Genomic DNA, 21,100 nt, shown 5'->3' with positions numbered 1-21,100 from the left:
TTATTTATTCATGAGAGACAAAGAGAGAGAGAGAGAGAGACAGAAACACACACAGAGGAAGAAGCAAGCTCCCTGCAGGGATCCAGATGAGGGATTCGATCCCGGGACTCCAGGATCACACCCTGAGCCAAAGGCAGACACTCAACCTCTGAGCCACCCAGGCATCCGTGGTTCACCATTTCTAATTGTTGTGTGATACATCATAAAAGGCATTTAATACACTATACCTTTCCAGTTTCCTAGAGATGAACAACCACATTTCCATCAACATAATAAATTTGTACAATGAACACAATCATACAGTTCTTCTCATACATGTAGAGACAAAATTACACACCTAATGAGGGGCAGAACAAAAAGTTTCAAGGAGCTACAATTTCTCACTGTGTAATACTGCCTAGAATTGGCATGAATACCAACAATCAGGTAATTATTATGTACTAATTGGGGAAATGTAAAGATAAACTTTCTAAAACATAAAATGGTACCAAATGAATATGCTTAAGAGGGAAGGAATTAGAATGTTTTAACTATGCCTAAAACCAAAAAACAAAGGGGAGAAAATATTATTCAAGTAGACGTGGCACGAGATCTTTAGTATTCAATCAGGAAATCCAGAATGTTCTTCAATTCCAATGGAAGCCTCTTCCACAGGTCTACTTTTAATGGACACAAAGAACAGCATAAAGGGCATTATATCTGGCCATAGCCCAAACTAGACAGGTTAGCTGCATTCTGGACATGCAATGATAAAATGGAGATTCATGCAGAGAATTGCACTTGATGACAGCTGAAATTCTTTACGACTTTAAGATGTCCTTGTTTGACTTGTGAGTCTATATGCTGACTATTTCACTCAATATTGTTAACAGAGACTAGAGACACAGTTGCTGCTCTCCAAGTCTAGTTAGGAGAAGGCAATAAACACATAGTTGAATATGACAGGATCTTTGCACTGTGGGTTTCATTATAGAACCCACACAGACTTTTATCATAACACAGAAATGAGATTACTAAATCAGGCCAGGAAAAGAGAGAGGGGCTTCCTACAGAGAGTGATGCTCAGAATGAGGGGTGACAGGTACATAAAGCCATGCCCTATGTCTGGAACTGCACATGCCAAAGTACGCAGATGAAGTAATAAATGATTTTATTTTATTGAACAATAAAACAATACTCTTTACAATAGCATTAAAAAGTCAAATATCTAAGAGTGTAAATTCACTCCTATATATTCAATAAATTTCATAAAATTATGAAAGATGTGCACAAATTTTACCCTGCCACTAAAGAGGGCACATAATGACATGAGCACTGGATGTTATACTATATGTTGGCAAATTGAATTTAAATAAAATATTTTTAAAAAGAATTTTGCACTGGAAACTGTAAGCATTTTTGAGAGGAATTAAAGAAGATATAAACAAGTGGAGAAATACACCATATTCATGGATTGGAAGGATCAATGTCTTAAAATGTTTATCTGCTTTAAATTAATCTAATAGTTCCAAAGGAATGCCTACCAAAATTAACAGCAAGTTTTTGGGGGAATAAATAGAAAATCTAATTCTAAAGCTTTTATGGAAATTCAGAGCACCTAGAAGTGCCAAAATTATCTTGATGTAGAAAAGTGTTAAAGAACTTACATTACATGATTCCAAGTCTTTCTATAAACACAATAATCAAGTCAATGTGGTATTGTGTAGGGGTAAAAGCATAGGTCAATAGAAGACAAGAAATAGACCCCTACTTTTACAGTCAACTTATTTTTAGACAAGGGTGCCAAAATAATTCAATGGTGACAGGAAAATCTTTCAACAAATAGTGCTAGAAATACTGAATATTTTCATTGGGGAAAAATAGTAATGTCAACTCCTGTCTCACAGCACAAATAAAGTAATTTGAGATGAATCAAAAGCCTGTATGAAAAAAAATTATAAATCTTCTAGAAGAAAATATAAGAGAAATTCTTTGCAACTTTCACTTAGATACAGATTGTTGAAACAAGACATAAAAAGGACAAATCATGACAAAAATAACTGATAAATTGGACTTCATCAAAATTAAAAGTTTTTGGTCATCAATGTTACCATTAAGAAAATGAGCAGACAAAGCACAGATAGGGAAAAACTATTTGCAGAACATATATCTGATAAATACTTACATCCAGAACATAGTATTAATAAATTAATAAGAAGATAAACTATCAATTTTTTTAATGGACAAAATACTTGGACAGCCACTTCACAAAAGACAATATGCAAGGGGCCAGTAAGTACATGAAAATATACTCACATCATTAATTGTTAGAAAAATGCAAGTTAAAACCACAATAAGACACTATGACACACCTACCCAGAACAGTAAAATTAAAAAAAAAAATACCAAATGTCAGCGGGGATGTAGATAGAAGAGTCAAAAGACACGTGCAGTTTGGAGAACCATCTGGCAGGCTCTAGTAAAGATGACCATACAGCTACTCCATGGCCCTGCAGTTCCAATTCTAGGCATTTGCCCAAGAGAAATAAATGATTGTTCACCAAAAGACTAGCATAAAAATATTATCTTTTTTTTGCATGAAAATATTCTTAAGAGCCTTCTTCATAATAATCTCAAACTGAAAACAGCTCAAAGGTCCATCAACAGAAAAGTAGATTTTAAAATAGTGGCATAGTGCTCACTTCAGCGGCGGATATACTAAGATTGGAATGATATAGAGAAGATTAGCATGGCCCCAGTACAAGGATGATGTGCAAATTTGTGAAGCATTCCATATTTTTTTGATAAAGAAAATGTGTACACACACACAAACATACATACATAGAGGAATATTACTCAGCCATCAAAAAGAATGAAATCGGGCAGCCCAGGTGGCTCAGTGGTTTAGCGCCGCCTTCAGCCCAGGGCCTGATCCTGGAGACCCAGGATCGGGTCCCATGTGGGGCTCCCTGCATGGGGCCTGCTCCCTCTGCCTGTGTCTCTGCCTCTCTCTCTCTCTCTTTCTCTCTGTGTCTCATGAATAAATAAATAAAATCTTTAAAGAAAAAAAAAAGAATGAAATCTTGCCATTTGCAATGACATGGGTGGAAATAGAGGGTATTGTGCTAAGAGAAATAAGTCAGAAAAAGAGAAATACTATATGATTTCACTCATATGTGGAATTTAAGAAACAAAACAAATGAATGTAGGGGAAGGGAAGGAAAAATAAAATAAGATGAAAGCAGAGGGAGGCAAAACATTAGAGACACTGAACTCTAGGATACGAACTGCGGGTCGCTGGAGGGAAGGTGGTGGGGGATGGGGTAGCTGGGTGATGGGCATCAGGGAGGGCACGAGATGTAATGAGCACTGGGTGTTGTATACAACTGATGAGTCTCTAAATTCTACCTCTGAAACTAATAAAACCAATTGTGGCATATGCACACAATGGAATGCACAAAATAATATTGTCTATATGATTCCATTTATGAAGTTCCAGAATAGACAAAACTAATTTGCGGCAGTGAAGTTCAGAAAATGGTTGCCTCTAGGTAGGGGGATGGTGGATCGACTGGAAAAGGATATGGGAAAACTTTCTAGAGCACTGAAAATGTTCGGTATCTCACCCTGCAGATACAGCTGTCAAAACTCGTTGAACTGATCCCTTAGGATGTTTGTTATTTTATTGTATGTTAATTATATCAAAAAGAAGGGAGGGAGGGAGGAGGGATGGAGAGAGGGCAGGCAGCCAGGCAGGCAGACACACGGTCTGTTCAGAGAATCCTGAGTGATTGCTTATGCCTAGAACATTGGTGTGCTGGGGAAGGGGGAGGAAGAGAGCTCTGCCCTGCTCACAAGGATCAAGTTGACTAGGACCTTTCCCCCCCTTGTCAAAAGGGAAGCCTGAAGGATTCTATGCAGGAATGACATTTGTGCCTTAGAAAGGTCACCTTGATGCTGGATGGGACAGGGAGTTAGGCATCTGCTATGACCAGAGGGATGTTACAGGAGATGATTCGTAGATTCCAGCTGGTTACAGTGGTACATGCAATGTTATTTTTAGCCTCCCCAACAGGAGGGAATAGCATTTCTCCTGTTGCTAGGGAAATCGTGTTCTTAGCAGTTACATATCGGTTCCTAATTTAAGTCTTGGGGAAAAGAGAAGTCTTGGGGAAAATTAGAGAACTTTATAAGCCAGTGCTGTATGCCATACCAGGACTGTACACCTGCTAGAATGTGGCTATTTTTCTCCTAATATATTCATAAGTGACTATCACCATAGCAACAATGATGCTAGACAATGCTGGGTCATTAATGAAGAATTCCTGCTGGTTACATGATGGAGGTCAGTCCAGGAAGCCCTGTTCAGGACCAAAGGCAAGTGTTGGAACAGATGGGATACACTGGTAGCCACTGCAAGTGCCAAGGGGTGGAAAGGTTGTAGGCAGAGGGTAATCTGACAGGTGCATAGGTTTGCTGTCAGCCCATTGGGATCATACTTCCTATGGGGCAAAATCTGAAATCTTCCTGGCACTCAGCTAAAGCTGAGCATGGATCCTTGGGCACAGTACATTTAAAGTACATGTGTGTCTAGACTCAACTATAGAGAACAAATTGATGGTCACCAGAGGGGAGGTGGGGGGGGATGGAGGAAATAGGTGACGGGGATTAAGGAATGCACTTGTCATGGTGAGCACTGGGTGATGTATGGAAATGTCCAATCACTGTATTACACACCTGAAACTAACAGTACACTCTCTGTTAACTAACTGGAATTTAAATAAAAACTTAGGGATCCCTGGGTGGCGCAGCGGTTTGGCGCCTGCCTTTGGCCCAGGGCGCGATCCTGGAGACCCGGGATCGAGTCCCACGTCGGGCTCCTGGTGCATGGAGCCTGCTTCTCTCTCTGCCTGTGTCTCTGCCTCTCTCTCTCTCTGTCTGTGACTTAAATAAATAATAAATAAAATATTAAAAATAAATAAATAAATAAAAACTTAAAAAAAAATAAAGTGCATGTTTGCCAAATAAAAGACATATCATGGTGGCAGTAAGAGAAGAACCCCAAATTGCCTTCTGGCTTTGGAACCATATAGTTTTGGGAGCAGCAAGAGTAGCTTTGGGGCTTTAGCTTTCCCATAACTTCCATCAGCATCCAGCTTCATTTAGTAGCATGGACAATTGACCTAAATCTTTTGTGAAACATCAACAAGACATAGCTTAGAGTTTAGAGATCTCGCAACCTCGTGGAAAATACACAGGATCATCTCTGACAGAGCACAGGGCTATGTCTCAGCCTCCCTTACTCATTTCCATCCCAAACACAGCGTTTCTTTCCACCTCACCACTGGAAAAACATTTTGGCAGCTTGTCAGTGTTTTTCAGAGGCTGTTCTGTGAGGAGATGAAGGGGCTTCCTTTTGTTTTAGTTTTCAACTTGTTCATGCAAGTGAGGGTAGGTGGCACACCACCATCTTTCTCTCCACCTGGCTCCAAGGCTAGCCCCTCTCCCCAACTGCAGGTCAGAAGGCAGCTTTCAGAAAATACCCCACTAGCACATCCCACCATCATTTTCCCTGCTCTGTCATACCTGATGGATGGAGTCTTCACGCGTGATGAGGTTCAATGGATGCACTTCGATTTTGATGAAACAGCAAAAACTTGTGTGAAGAAAGAAAGCTCTGTGGTGATGCATCATCATTAGCCCCATCCTGGGTGCCTTGCGGGGGACAGTCTACTTAGCGTGGGGCAGGGACTACAGGTGCAAGCCATCACTCCATTCCTTCCCTCCCACTCATGACGTGTTTTGAAGTCAAGTAAGGTAATGTGAATTTATCTTGAAGTAATCTCAAATCATCTCTAATTCCTTTTGTAAAATGAAATCCTCCACAAATCATAGTGATGACTGATAATCAGTATAAACTCTCAGCAGCTCCCACCACTCACTGAAACCCATTTATCATCCCTACAATCTTTTGGGCCACCTTAGTTTGCTATCTGTCCTCAGTTCCATGTCACATAAATTTTTCATATTTCAAAGATATGGAGGAGAGGCACCGTTTCTTGTGGAAAGTTGACTTTTAGTGCCCATGATCTGCATCAGAAGAATTGAGATGTATGGACATTAGTTTCCTACACATTTCCCCCAATACATCTCAGAGTTCAGGGGAAGGGGGAAGATAGGCCCTTCCACACTACACCCCCCACCACCTGCAAAATCTTCCCAAACATTCTCAACACACCTGAAAGGACATGTCTGGTTCTCCCTGGAATGGGCCTTTAGGAGATTGGAGGGGAGGGAGAAAACTTCAGGGGAGGTGAATCAGAACCGGCTAGCCGGAGATAGCACTCTGTCTCCACCACTCCATAATTTTGAGAGTTACTGGTCCAGGGACAAGCAGAGGGGCAGCATGGGAGTGACTTTTCCCCCCACTGTGTTCTTATCTGGAAAACTGTGGAACCCGGGATTACATGGAGAAAGTCAATCAGGAGAGTGCCTAGCACGGGGCTGTTCTCCAAAGAAGTTCAAGACTGGGAGACATCCAGGGGGAGGTGGACAGAATCCAGCCTAGATGACAGGTGTGAGCTGTGACCTTGCAGAGATGATTTCAATGGCATGGATGGGACTAGAGAGCCGCCATCCCCATCCCCATCTCTCTGTGGGAAGACTATCCCAACAATCCCATGAAGTGTCAGTGAAGGTCCCTGGAGGAAGCCAGGACCAGTGTAGACTTAACTTGAGTTCCATGCATTGAAGACAATCCCTCATGGCCCATGTGGAAACGAGCCTCTATTTGTTCTATTGTGCCTGGTTTTATTTTCCTCCTCTTTCCAGGGTTAAGACGTCCTGGATATCCTCCACTCCAGAGAGAAAGGAGAGACTTTTGAAAGATGGCAAAAACAAGACTGGGAGGGCCTCCAGTCTTGGTGCTCCTCTAGACTGAATGTCCGGCGAGACGGACACATCTACTTTGGATGCTAAATTAAGTGGAGAGGAGACTTAGGATGGCAGCTGGGCAGAGGAATAAATCAAATCAAATAATAAGGCAAGCAGTTATCCAAGTGAAATGGGCTTACAACCCTGGATATTAATGAGGCTTTTACTTTAAACGGATGTGTTTAATCAAGCAACGCTGATCCATATTGGGAGCTGGAGGAATTATGGTGATTGTGTTGGGATCGTGCCAAAAACTGTTTGGCTGTGTTATCCTGTGTAAACAGGAGCGGCCAGCAGAGTGAAGGAAGACCCAGACAGGGCGAGGGATGCTGCGAGGTGGTGGGGACGTACACATGCTTCTCTCTGCCTCTTCTCGCTGCTGCTGAGAGCCCAGGTCCTAGGAATTGTGGTTGGTGTTTGCATCCTGAGAACAAGAGGGCAGGAGGCTGGGCTGGGTAAGCCTCAAAGAAGGAGAGGAAGTGTAGAGTGACAAGGGACACAAGTCACTGAGGAGGAGGTGCCACAGCATCACCCAATATACATTTGTCTCTCTCCTTCTATAAATATGATGCTAATGGTGGGGTGGGAGGATCACTGAAAGCAAAGGAAGGGGGGAGTGAAAAGCTGTGTAAGTCATTGTGCTTGACCCTCCCGCCTCCCCCAAACCTACCTACTGGGGGAAATGGCCTGTAAATGACAGTACTTATAATGGACCTCAAAGTTTTGTACTTGTTGCCTTCGTGAAGTAGGCAGTAGTTGCTCACAGGTGGTGCTGCTTCTGTGGGAAAACATGCCAAAGTGAACAACTTTCTGGAATCTCCTTCTCAGAAAGAGTCAGCTAGAATGGTATCTTAGAATCTTGCTTTTGAGATTATGATACTGACCAATAAAATAACAATGTTCAAATCAAATAATAAAATATGATATGTTATTTAACGTACTTTATGTGCCATCTAGGCATAAAAGAAAATGTATTTCCCCAGGTGCTTTTTAACCAAAGCCATCCACTTCCTCGGGTGTGCACCTCAGTGGTTGGTACCACCAGGGAAGTCTAGGAGGAACAAGTTGGGGGGACGGGGTCCTAGTGATGGTCTTTCCCGACGCCAGGTAGCTCATCTGCCTGGGAGGTAGGGGAATGTGCCTTTACATCCCTCTCCTCTTTGTCACAAAAGCTCTGTTAGACACTTTCCAGGAGGGCTGGTCCTGGAAGACCAGAGAAGAGGGAGCCTTTCATCTGGGCCAGGGGTTGTGTGGAGAACCTCAGAGAAGCACAGGGGCCATATAGACATGGAGATCTAGCTGTGATTGAACTGCAAGAAGCTGTGGTAAGGGGAGGAGCTCTAGAAGGGGACCCTGGGGTATGTGGCGCTGAAAGGAATCCCAGAGGAGGTGTGAGTAGCTGGCCCCATGCTGCTTCTCTAGTTCAGCTAGTCTTGAAGTACAGTTTGGTAGAGATGTTCATTGGGCAGATTGCAGGGGTGGAGTCATGATAGACTCTTAGATTTTTAAAGTAAAAATAGTCTTAAGATCATCCATTTTAATCTCTTCATTTTGCCGATGGAGAAACTGAGGCCCAGAATGGCGGAGGACCCTGTATATCTTTGGAAGGAAATAAAATAATGCTTTAGTTTCCATTAAAGTAGGGCAAAAGTCACTGACGGCTGATTGTTCTCCTCACCTCTACCCCAAGCCAGATGAGGGCAGTTTTCCTCTCCAGGCTGCCTGGTCCCTGTCTCCCTCCTTCTGCCCAAGAATCTTGTGGGGGCTTATTACATATTGCTGCAAATACTCCCTTCAAGGACACTTCAGGTCTATGTCCCCTTCTCCTGAATTTGAGTGGTTGGCGACTATTTTTTATAACCTATAGAGTGACAGGAGTGGCTGAATGATGAGGAGCGAGGCTGTTTCCACTTCCTTCACTGGGACACTGGCTTTTGGAAGCCCAGGCCCCATGGGGAGTCCATGCCTAGGTACCTATGTCAACAGGCCCCATTGACCCAAACTTTGTAGTCTACACAGTCTAGGGACCAGATGTGTGGGAAGTTTCCAGCAGGGAAACTTTCAGTAAGGGAAGACATCTGTGGATATTTCCATTCGCAGCCACAAAGTCTCCCCAGCTGTGGCCCAGACGTCAGAGAACAGAGACTAGTCATCCCTGCTGTGTCCTGTGGCCTCCCTGACTCACAGCATCAGTAGCATCAAGCACTGGTGTTTGACAACCTTATGTTTTGGGAGGACTGGCTAGGAGCAGTAGCAGCTGGGGCAGGTCTCAAGGTAAGACTCCCTGGGCAGTAGCTGGACAGCTGGGCTTAGCATTTTTGGAGCTGGAGGGAATTTTGGCAGTACTTTGAAGAATCACAGAAAAATTCAATTGAAAAAGATGTTACTCTCACCCCTTATGCTTTAATTGCTTTACAATATCTCATTAGATTGTCCTACAGACCTCATTGGGTAGGGCGATTTTGAAGAGGGGAGCCAACTCTTAGGAAGGTCAGCCCAGTTGCGCAAGCTTGCACAGTAACACTTGGCAGAGCCCTGCGGGCATCGGGCCTGGCAACTGCAAGGCTTGTGTTTTCCCTCCCCGTCAGACTGCATGCCCATTTGTGGGGCTCTGCTCTTGCCTTGTATGCAAGTTTGAGGAATTGAGTATGTTATGGTCTGCCACTTTTATAGATTTAAAAAAAAGTCCAGTAAGTTCCAAAGATAAACTTGAAGTCCTTGCAGGTGCAAATGACACTCATGATAATACAAAAGAATGTTGTTGAAGAAGGAGAACCACAGAATTCTATGTGGGTCTGCGTGTGTTTGGAAGGAGAAACACATAAATTGTTTCTTTCGTGTGAAGCGTAGCTTATTGTTGGTGATAAGGGCTAACATGTGGCCCTTCCCCAGGTATATATGCTGACGTTCCAGTTCCCAGCACCTCTGAATGTGACCGTATTTGGACATAAGGTTGTGAAAGAAGTGATTAAGTGAAAATGGGGTCATTAGGGTGGGCCCTAGTCGAACACAATCGGTGTCCCTCTAAGAAGAGGGGTTGAGGACACAGACACACATAGGAGACCATGTGAGAAGAAGACAGTCATTTACAAGCCACGGAGAGAGACCTCAGAAGGAACCGACACCTTGGTCTTAGACTTCGGCCTCCAGATGCGGGAGATAATGATACCCTGTTGTTCAAGCCAGGGCTCTGGTACCTGGTTGTGGCCATCCCAACGAACTAGCATAGCTCCCACCATACAATTGCTCCCATACAATTGCTCTAATCATTTACACTTAAATTGAACCAGGGGTCGCTAAAGCCCTCAACATCCCCTCAGAGTATTTTTCTAACCTTACCAATGGCAGAGATGGTCAACAGCCTCTTAAGGGTAGAATGATGGCATTGGTTATGAGTTTACTAGTGTAGCCCGGAAGCCACAGGGGGTTAAATCCACTGGATTTTGCGAAATAATCCAAGGAAGGCTACTTGCTATCACAAGTACTTTATTACTTCTTCTTTTGAAAATCTGCCGAGCTTATGTGTGAAATTTTCTGTCTATTTAGAGCAATGTCGCTTCCCAAGGCTCAGCTGCTCTCCCAGGGCTGGTGGCGAGGGAGGGCTGGCAGACTCAGCAGCCCTGGCTGGGTAATTTTTCCAGGTTCTAACCACCTTTCCCACATGGCCTCAGGCTGTGTGTGATGTGTGAAAGCAGCCTTGTTAAAAAAAAAAAAATCCCCAATTATGGGTTCCCTTCTCCCCGGGGCAGGGTGGGGGGCATGTGGGAATGTGAACGTGGGATTGATTTTTATCCTCGGGTTCAGCCTGGCCTCAGTTTCTCTAAGAACCCAGGTTCTGGTGTAGCCAAAGGTGTGGAGGGGAATGGACCTGGCCCATGGCGTGGAGAGAACAAACGCAAAGGGCCAAACACCTGAAGGCCCACCCACCTATTGAAATGCTCTCAACGTGTGATGCCACGGTCCACTAGAATAAGCCAAAGCACAGAATCTTTCCCAATGCTGAACTGAGCAGTTCTGCGGAGGAAAAGGAGAGTGAACCTCTAGGGAGTGAAAGTTCTCAGCCTTTCCCTTTGCTCCTACCCTGGTGGGCCACTCCCCTTGGGGTGCAGAAGGATCAAGGGAGGCATGTGTCTTCCCTGGGGGGGGGGGTCACTGTGGGGTCTGTCACCCCCACTCACAGTGACTGCAGGGTGAGTGTGTTCACTCGTCAATCTTCAGCACGATGCTGGCCATGGGAGAGTGCATGGAACAATCATGAACAAATCTTTGAGTTGCTCTGGATCCAAGCCCTTAGCCAGGGGAAACAACATAATACTCTAAGCATACCCCCATGCGAGACTAGACTTATTTTCTCACTCAGCTTTATTGGAAGCTTGGGTTTGTTTTGTGTGTTGTCTGTGTGGTTTCCCCCAAAGATCTGCACTTCAGCGAGGGAATGCTTTGTATGGTACCCCTGCTGCCTGAGCCGCATCCCTGCTCCCTGGGGCACCACTTCTCCTGAGCCCCCTCCCATCCGGGTCCTGTCTCCATCTTTTCAGACAGAGTGTCCCAAGATTGTGCTTGGTCCACTGCAGTGGAGAAGGGGTCCCAGGAACAGAATTCACCGGAGTCAGAGGAGTGATGAAGAACAGGAAGCCAAAGTGGAACTTTGTAATGAGGTCATACATGAGCTTGCTTTTTCATTTCAACACTTTATAGCAGCTGCTTTAATTAAACATAGTGAATGCTCAGCTGGAGAATGTCGACTCCCTGAGCCTCAATTTCCTCATTTATAATACTGGGATAAAACACAAATCTTGTGTTAGGTTTTATTTATTTTTTGGCAAGAACTAATTAAGAAATATACTTGGAAATACTTGTAAACTATAAATCATTATGCAAATATAAACAATAGTCATCATTATTAAAGAATTCTTTTGATCTTGAGAAAAATTTGGGGTACACAGGAGGAAAGTGACCTTTGTATCTTGAATTGATTCTTTTTTAAGTAGGGTCCATACCCAGCACGGAGTCCAATGCGGTGCTTGAACTCACAAACCTGAGATCAAGACCTGAGGTGAGATCAAGGGTCGGACGCTGAACCGACTGTGCCACCCAGGAGCCCCCACATGAATTGTTTTTTTAAAAACTAAATAAAGTTTTAATCAGGAATGGATGCTGTATTTTGTCAAATGCCTTCTTTGCATCTATTGAGAGGATCATATAGTTCTTGTTTTTTCTCTTGTTGATGTGATCTATCATGTTGATTGTTTTTTGAGTGTTGAACCAGTCAACTCTATGGTCAACTAATATTCGACAAAGCAGGAAAGAATATCCACTGGAAAAAGAACAATCTCTTCAATAAATTGTGTTGGGAAAATTGGACAGCCATGTGCAGAAGGATGAAACTAGACCATTCTCGTACACCATACACAAAGATAAACTCAAAATGGATGAAAGATCTAAATGTGAGACAAAGATCCATCAAAATCCTAGAGAAGCAACCTTTTTGAACTTGGGCACAGTAACTTCTTGCAAGATACATCTATGAAGGCAAGGGAAACAAAAGCAAAAATGAACTGTTGGGACTTCATCGAGATAAAAAGCTTCTGCACAGCAAAAGAAACAGTCAACAAAACTAAAAGACAACCTACAGAATGAGAGGAGATATCAGATAAAGGGCTAGTATCCAAGATCTATAAAGAACTTATCAGGGGGATCCCTGGGTGTCGCAGCGGTTTGGCGCCTGCCTTTGGCCCAGGGTGCGATCCTGGAGACCCGGGATCGAGTCCCACGTCGGGCTCCCGGTGCATGGAGCCTGCTTCTCCCTCTGCCTGTGTCTCTGCCTCTCTCTCTCTCACTGTGTGCCTATCATAAATAAAAAAAAAAAAAAAAAAAAAAGAACTTATCAAACTCAATACCCAAGAAACAAACAATCCAACCATGAAATGGGGAGAAGACACGAACAGAAATTTCTCCAAAGAAGACATAGACATGGCCAAACAAGCACATGAGAGAATGCTCCGCATCACTTGCCATCAGGGAGATACAAATCAAAACCACAATGAGATCCCACCTCACACCAGTGAGAATGGAGAGAATTAACAAGACGGGAAACAACAAATGTTGGAGAGGATGTGGAGAACGGGGAACCCTCTTGCACTGTTGGTGGGAATGTGAACTGGTGCAGCCACTCTGGAAAACTGTGTGGAGGTTCCTCAAAGAGTTAAAAATAGAGCTACCCTATGACCCAGCAATTGCACTGCTGGGGATTTACCCCAAAGATACAGATGCAGTGAAATGGCAGGACACCTGTACCCTAATATTTATAGCAGCAATGTCCACAATAGCCAAACTGTGGAGGGAGCCTCGGTGTCCATCGAAAGATGAATGGATAAAGAAGATGTGGTCTATGTATACAATGGAATATTCCTCAGCCATTAGAAACGACAAATACCCACCATTTGCTTCGATGTGGGTGGATCTAGAGGGTATTATGCTGAGTAAAATAAGTCAATTGGAGAAGGACAATCATCATATGGTTCCACTCATATGAGGATTATAAGAAATAGTGAAAGGGATTATAAGTGAAAAGAGGGGAACTGAGAAAAATTAGGGAGACAAACCATGAGAAACTCCTAACTCTGGGAAACAAAGGGTTGCAGAAGGGAGGTGGGTGGGGGGTTGGGGTAACTGGGTGACGGGCACTGAGGAAGGCACTTGATGGAATGAGCACTGAGTGTTATACTATATGTTGGCAAATTGAACTTAAATAAAAACAAAGGTAAAAAATATTAAAACTAAATAAAGTCTTTCTCTTCCTCAATATTTTGCCGAACTCATCAGAAGACTTAACTTTTATAGTAGTGTCATCAACCATTGCTTTGTGTTGCTGCATGATTGTTTTCTACTTGTTTCTATGGATGAAATGAGACAGGGTATAGGAAAAATCTGTAGACTGGAAAGGGCTGTACACATTATGCTGGAATTTTAGTAACTCAGTGCACTGACCGCACCCCCCCCCCCCGCCCCCCGCCCTCAACAGGCAGGAGCAGAGATTGTCTTGAGGCTTGGAGTAGGTGTGAGTTCCTTTGGCCATGGAAACGGTGAGCAAGTCCTTCAACTGTAGGGTGTCAAGCAGCCCATGTTTCTAGGATCTGTGCTTAGTGCTTTGAGTTTCTGTGAGGGATTTTGACTCCCAGATGTCCTGTCAAGTCAAGTTCTCAGTCCTGCTGGCAACCTGAAGGTCTCAAGATGCATGGGGAAGCTGATCACCTGTGTGGCCTCCTCGCCTCACCTTGTTGGGTGCTGGGTGCTGTTTGCCCGGCCACAGAGCACATGGTGGGACCTGCAAGGAGGCACCTTGTGAGCCTGTGAGAGGGGCTGGGCAGGGATTAGCTGCTCCGATAGAAGGACCAGACCTGCACACCCCCAAGGCCAAGTGCAAAGGGAGGAAGGTGGGTGAAGGCATTGCCTCATTGTTCCATTTAATAAACAATGTGCAGGCAAAATCCTACTCAAGGCTTGAGAAAGGGCTCTGGTTTTCCTGTGGATGCAGAACGGACAGCTGCAATCCAGGATGAGATCCATGGAGCTCATGCACAGCCACTAAGGACTGAGTTCGATGCCTAGGCAGACCCAGCCAACACCATGGCAAGTGTAGAGGTCAGCGTCAAAAATCTTTCATGGATGTGGAGACAGAGCATGCCTTTGGCATCCATCCCATGTAGGCCCTTCAGGGAATAGGAAGGAAGTGGGGTGTTTTCATGTGAATTTTATTATTCTCTAGGTATTGGAAGGCCAACTGGCTGGCTTTACCTGGTGCCCCGATACCTGGCCCTGGATGATCAGGGCAGAGGGACAGTGAGATCCTTTTGGAGAAGGTGGCTGGGGGTGTATGTGAAACATTGGATAGGTTGGCTGTATGTGAAACGCTTGCTCTCAGGCTAGTTGTTTACTATCTGGATGGGATCGATTAGCCTCTGTGGGGACAGTCCCTCCAGGGTCAACAGGACCCCAGGGGTCAAGGCATCAGAAAACAAAAAATAAAAGACAACGTTAATATGGGTGGGAGTATAGAACATTTTTTTAGAGAGGGTATGGAGGCATCCTAGAGAATGTTGGCAGAGGGGAAATGAGAGAAAGAGCATGTCCAGGATGAAGTCACAGCTCGGCCACTGTACCTATTGCCGTGTGGCATGGCCTAGGTGCGCTCTCCAGGGCCTCTAGCTGTCATTTGGTGACTGCTGTTTGGAAGCACGATAGACAGAGGCAGGACACTTTCATGCAACCATTTTAATTAAATGGCCATTACAAAATATAAAACACATTTTTTGTTATTGTTAGTAAGATTTCAAACTCCAGCTAAGGCATATTTTGTGTGGGTTTCATCATTTTGTGTGTAAGTGAATTAATCAGTGGCTGCAACAGATTTTATATTCTTTAAACTAGAATCTGAATGTAATTTATGGAATTTTAAAGCTAGAAGTGCCCTAAACATTACATTATCCAAGGCTGTTTTTTTTTTTTTTTTACACAAGGAATACTAAGGGTCAGAGATACTATGTGGAGCGCATTAAAAAAATCTTAGTAATAATCGCAACAGACAACTTTGGCATTCACCCCTCCCCAGTGTCCTCTCCTCTGACAAGACTTGTTTGGGGGAGGGGCATCAGGGAATGGGTGAAGATGACTGATCTCCCCATCATTTAATAAAAACAATCCTGAAAGAGTAGTACTTTGTTTTTTAATCGGAAATCCACTGTTTAAAAATTGAACTATAGGTGACATACAATACTATATTAGTTTCAGGTGTGCAACGTAGTGGTTTTGTGCATGACTCAGTGCTCATCGTGATGAGTGTGGTTACCATCTGTCACCATACCATGTGATTACAGTATTACTGGCTATATTCCTTATACTGTTCTTTTTAAACCCGTGACTTGTCATTTTATAACTGAAAGTTTGTGCCTCTTAATACCTTTCGTTTATTTTACCCATCCTCCGCCCCTTCCTCCCTGGCCATCCCGTTTGTGCTCTGTCTTTATGAGATCACTTCCATTTCTGGTTTGTTCATCTGTTCTGATTTTCTAGATTCTACGTGTAAGTGAAATCATATGGTAATTGTCTTTCTGTGTCTGTCTTATTTCACTTAGCATACTATCCCCTAGGTCACAGAAATGCTTTTTAAAAATTATGTAACAAGTCATTTAGATGAATTATAGAACAAATTTAAGATGAGGAATAGCTTTCTAAGTATGTCACCAAAGGTTAGGGAAAAAAAGCCACTTATGTAAAGATAGATTTAAGTACAGCACGGGGAATAGATTCAAGGTTATAATAGCATTGTAGGATGACAGATGGGGCCTACGTTTATCACGCTGAGCACTGAATAATGTATAGAATTGTTGAATCACTATGCTATATACCTGAAACTAATATAACATTGTATATTTGTATATATACTTTGATAATAAAAATTTAAAAACAAAATTATCAGAGTCAAAAGCGTGGCTTCTCTGAAAAAGAAAAAGAAAATTAATATAATTAAGAAGCACTTTTGTCTTCCATGAATAATCAATGTAGTTATTCAAGGTACTAATTAAGAGGAAAGTTAATTTCTTCCATAACAAATACCTACAAAGCAAAAAAAAAAAAAAAAAAAAACAAAAACAAATACCTACAACTAACATCGGATGTTGAAATACTGAATGCAGGGCAGCCCGGGTGGCTCAGCGGTTTAGCGCCGCCTGCAGCCCAGGATGTGATCCTGGAGACCCGGGATGGAGTCCCACGTCGGTCTCCCTGCATGGAGCCTGCTTCTCCCTCTGCCTGTGTCTCTGCCTCTCTCTCTCTCTCTCTCTCTCTCAATCTGGATTAAAAAAAAAAAAAGAAAAAGAAAAAGAAATACTGAATGCATTCCTCTGATAGTCAAATATAAAATGAGTGTTTGCTCTCAACACTGTTAGTCAAAATAATGCCAAAAGTTCTAGTTAAAATAATAAGGAATGAAAAGACAAGCATACATATTGGAAAGGAAGGAATAAGCCTGTCATAAGTGCAGGTGATATGATGGTCTACTTAAATCATTCCAAAGAATTTCCTTAAAACATATTTTAAAAATATTGAGTTTAGCAAGGCAACAGGATCTAAGATAATTATATAAAAATCAGTGGTATTTTTACATACTTGCAATGAAACTGTGATTCATTAAAATTACATTTTCAATATCATTTACAACTTCTCAAAAAGTTGACTTAGGTGTAAATCTAAGGAACTATGCCTACAGTTTATGCCCAAACCACACAATAGGGAAGCCTGGGTGGCTTAATGATTGAGCATCTGCCTTTGGCTCAGGTTATGATCCTGGGGTCCTGCGATCAAGCCCTGCATCAGGCTCCCCGCAGAGAGCCTGCTTCTCCTTCTGCATATATCTCTGCCTCTCTCTCTGTGTCTCTCATGAATAAAGAGATAAAATCTTAAAAAAACAAACAAACCCACACAATACTAATAGAAGAAATAAAAGAAGAGCTAAATAAATGGAGAAAAATATCATGTCCCTAGAGCTGAAGAAATTTTTAGAAAGAATAAAGTAGAATTACACTACTGAATATTAAGGACTACTGTACAGCCAGTTATAGTTACTCAGTGGTGTTGGTGGAGGGATAGGCACATAGATTAATGGAACAAAATAGAGAAGTCAGAAATAGACCCACACAGGTAAGGGAACTAATCTGACAAAGATTCAAAAGAAGTACAATGGAGGAAAGATCACTTTTTAACAAATGATATTAGAGCAATTGGATAACCATAGCCCCAAATATAACAACCTCAACCTAATCCTCACTTTGCACAAAAATTAATTTTAAATAGGTTCAATGAAAAACATGTAATTATAGAACTTTTAGAAGATAAGGAGAAAAACTTCTGGACTTGGGAATCTGTGAGGGATCATGTCTAAACATCAGAAAGCATGACTTATATGAGAAAAAAATCCTCTCCCCCTCAACCTCCACTCCAGAAACCATCAGTGTGTTCTCTGTAGTTAAGGTCTGTTTCTTGGTTTGTTTCTCTCTTTCTCCTGTTTTTCTTGTTTCTTAAATTCCATAGATGAGTGAAATCATACGGTATTTGTCTTTCTCTGACTGACTTCTTTCACTTAGTGTAATACTCCACAGCTCCATCTGACTCAGGACCATTGAGCCCAATGGTCAAGAAAGAATTCTTGAGACATTTTATGGTGCAAAAAGGTGATTTTATTATTGCACGGGGACAGGACCCATGGGCAGAAAGAGCTGCACTGGGATTTTGAGGAGTGACTGATTATATACTTTTTAATTAGTTGGGGTTAGGGATGACATAAGTCTCTAAGGAATTTGAAAGGAAGGCTTTCAGGATCTTGAGGGACTAGTTGTTGTTAAGATAAAGTTACTCTTAGTTTTTGGCAAAACATCATCACTAAGGCATCCATGAGTTCCTTGAGGAAGATTATGCTCTGCATGTTCAGGTATCTATCACTGGGCTGCAAGCCGTCAGATTTCATTTTGGCTACTCTTCTCTTGCCTTTGTTCTCCTCATCATATGCATGTTGTTGCAAAAAGATTTCATTTTTTTATGGCTGAATAACATTCATATACATGTGCACATATACCACAGCTTCCTTATCCATTCATCAATTGATGGATGCTCAGGCTGCTTCCATGTCTTGGCTATTATGGATAATGCTGCTATAAACATACGGGTGCCATGTATCCCTTTGAATTAGTGTTTTTGTTTTCTTTGGGTACTCAGTAGTGTGATTGCTGGATCCTACTGTAGTTCTATTTTTAACTTTTTGGGGAAACTCTACGCTGTTTTCCACAGTGGCTGCACCAGTTTGCATTCCCATCAACAGTGTACGAGGATTCCTTTTTCTCCACATCCTCGCCAACACTTGTTTCTTTTTATTTTAACCATTTATTGGTTTTGTTGGTTCTAACCATCCTGAGAGTTGTGATAGCTCATTGAGGTTTTGATTTACATTTCCCTGATTAGATAAGTGATGACGAGCATCTTTTCATGTGTCTGTTGGCCATCTGGATGTCTTCTTTGGAGAAATATCTCTTTTTTGTATTCTGGCCATTTTTTAGTTGGATTATTTATTTTTTGAGTGTTGAGTTTTATAAGTTCCTTATAAAATGTGTCCTTTGCAAAAATCTCCCATTCTGTAGGTTGCCTTTGGTTTTTGTTGATTGTTTCCTTTCCCGTGCAGAAGCTTTTTATTTTGATTAAGTCCCAATAGTTTATTTTTGCTTTTGTTTCCCTTGCCTCAGGGGACATATCTAGAAAAGAGTTGCTATGGTCAGTGTCAAAGAGGTTACTGCCTGTGCTCTCTTCTAGGATTCTTATGGTTTTAGGCCTCACATTTTGGTCTTTATTTCCTTTTGAATTTATTTTTGGGTATAGTGTCAGAAAGTGGTCCAGTTTCATGCTTTTGCATGTTGCTGTCCAGTTTTTTCAACACCATTTGTTGAACAGGCTGTCTTTTCCGCACTGGATATTCTTTCCTGCTTTGTCAAGGATTAATTGACCATATAGTTGTGGGCTTATTTCTGGGTTTTCTATTCTGTTCTATTGATCCGTGTGTTTATTTTTGTGCCACTGCCATACTGTTTTGATCACTACAGCTTTATACTATAACTTGAAGTCCAGAATTGTGATGCCTCCAGTTTTGCTTTGCTTTTTCAAGATTGCTTTGGCCGTTCCAGGTCTTTTAAAGTGGTTCTATACAAATTTTAGATTTTTTTTTTTAATATTTTTTTCTTTCTTTCTTTATTTATGATAATCACAGAGAGAAAGAGAGAGAGAGAGAGGCAGAGATACAGGCAGAGAGAGAAGCAGGCTCCATGCACCGGGAGCCCGACGTGGGACTCGATCCCGGGTCTCCAGGATCGCGCCCTGGGCCAAAGGCAGGCGCCAAACCGCTGCGCCACCCAGGGATCCCCTTAGATTTTTATAATTGCTTGTTCTAGTCCTGTGAAAAATGCTGTTGGTATTTTGACAGGGATTGCATTAAATGTGTAAATTGCTTTGGGTAATATAGACGTTTTAACAATATTTGTTCTTTCAGTCCATCAGCATAGAATATCTTCTGATTTCTTTGTGCCATCTTCAATTTCTTTCATGGGTCCATACACATTTTTAGTACTTTCATTCAGTTCAATGACATAGAACTTAGAACATTCCTAATGGTGATAAATACAGGTTGTTTGGGGGAGATAGGAAAATGTCACACTTGACCTTCCCACACCTGTGTCCCCAAGACTGCAGAATCCCAGGTCGGGAGAGGAGAGAGAGCTGTGTGACCTGGGCCCTCACCCCACCTGGGCTGCTCCCCCAGGAGCCACCCTTCAGAGCCCTGCGCTCTGCCATCTGTTCCCCAGGAGGGGTCTGCAAAATGCAAGATTTGGCCAAGTTTAAGGGAAAACAGGAATTTTAGAGACTTACAAGACAAAGGGGTATACCCCCAAAGTGAATTATCCCCTGAAATCCAGCTTGGATAAACTTGGTGAGGTGTTGCACTGTTGTATCATGACAGGAGGCTCTTCCTCTTTATGGAAGAATTCACCAAAGGTTGTTTTCTTCCTTCCTCCTTCTTCTCCCTCCATCCCTCTCCTCTTCTTTGTCCTCCTGCTCTCTCTCTCTTTTCCCCTTCTCTTCCCTCCCCAGGCAGAGTAAATGAATGGGCAGGAGACCCCTAAACTGTGCTAAAAGCCATATCATTCTAAATAAACCTGGGTTTTTTTCCTTTCTAAATTTTCTTTGCTGATATTTGTTTGGCATGACATAGTCCTTAATGAAACCTTTTTTTTTTTTTTTTTTTTTTTGAAATTTCAGGAGTTTTCAACTTACTGAAGGAAAAGAGAAGTGATTTACCCATGGCATGATGATAATAAGATTCAAAGTAAAAGAAATGGTGGCTTGGAAAATCAAATGGAAAATGTTGGAGATATTTTCTTTCTCTTTCTTTCTTTTATCTTCTTTTCTTTTTAGATAGAGATAGAGAACAAGAGAGGGAGAGAGCATGCATGCATGAGGAGGAGGAAGGGGGAGAGGCAGAGGAAGAGAGAATCTTGAGTAGGCTCCTTGCCCAGAATCTGGGGCTCAGTCTCACAGCCCTGAGATCATGACCTGAGCCGAAATCAAGAGTCAGATGCTTAACCAGTTGAAC

At 42.5% G+C, this 21,100-nt stretch overlaps 1 long non-coding RNA gene and 1 other non-coding gene across 2 annotated transcripts; both read left to right on the top strand.

Moving 5' to 3' along the window:
* Window positions 1–2,677: 2,677 nt before the first annotated feature.
* On the top strand, window positions 2,678–2,780 carry LOC140632759 (U6 spliceosomal RNA). The gene has a single exon (XR_012030452.1). It is a non-coding gene; the product is annotated as a U6 spliceosomal RNA (small nuclear RNA).
* Window positions 2,781–3,806: 1,026 nt separating this feature from the next.
* LOC140631829 (uncharacterized) lies at window positions 3,807–20,870 on the top strand. The gene is made up of 2 exons (XR_012029333.1): window positions 3,807–4,356; window positions 20,767–20,870. It is a non-coding gene; the product is annotated as an uncharacterized lncRNA (long non-coding RNA).
* Window positions 20,871–21,100: the final 230 nt, after the last annotated feature.

Source organism: Canis lupus, chromosome 4, assembly GCF_048164855.1.
Source record: "Canis lupus baileyi chromosome 4, mCanLup2.hap1, whole genome shotgun sequence".
NCBI lineage: Eukaryota > Metazoa > Chordata > Mammalia > Carnivora > Canidae > Canis > Canis lupus.
The sequence above is the reverse complement of the archived record's forward strand: the minus strand, read 5'-3'. Positions and strand labels throughout refer to the sequence as shown.